The sequence below is a fragment of the Monoraphidium neglectum genome (genome assembly GCF_000611645.1).
Source record: "Monoraphidium neglectum strain SAG 48.87 unplaced genomic scaffold scaffold01640, whole genome shotgun sequence".
Lineage (NCBI taxonomy): Eukaryota > Viridiplantae > Chlorophyta > Chlorophyceae > Sphaeropleales > Selenastraceae > Monoraphidium > Monoraphidium neglectum.
The window spans coordinates 12,404-12,889 of record NW_014011988.1 but is presented as its reverse complement, the minus strand read 5'-3'; positions in this window follow the sequence as shown (position 1 = coordinate 12,889).

Below are 486 nucleotides of genomic sequence, written 5' to 3'. Positions count from 1 at the left end.
CACCTGCCCCCGTCCCCGCCCCCTCCGGCGTGCTGCCCGGCTGCACCGGCGCCTGCGACCGCGGCAGCCGCGGCGCGGGCGCCGCCATCAGCGCGGCGGCGGCCGCGCCGGGCCGCAGTAGGCCCGGCGCGACCTCGCGGGCCCTGCGGGGCCGCTTCGCGCGGGCAAAGCCGAGCGCGCCGCCGCCCTCCTCTCCCTCGTCATCATCATCCTCCAAGTCTTCGAGGCCCCCGCCGCCGCCGCCGCTCGGCCCCGCCGACGCAGCGCCCGCGCGTTTGCGCGCGAGGCGGCCGCCGCCGCTGACCGCCAGGCTGTCTTCCGGCCCCTCGTCCAGGGTGGTGCCGCCCGCCGTGCTGGCGCCTGGGGGTCGCCGTGGTGCGGCGCAGTCGTGATGCGGGGGCGGGGCGACAGACTGGTTGCGGTGGCTGGCGGGGTTCGCCTGGCGGGCGGCCGCCGGCCTCCGGGCGTCGCACCATGCTTCCCTCC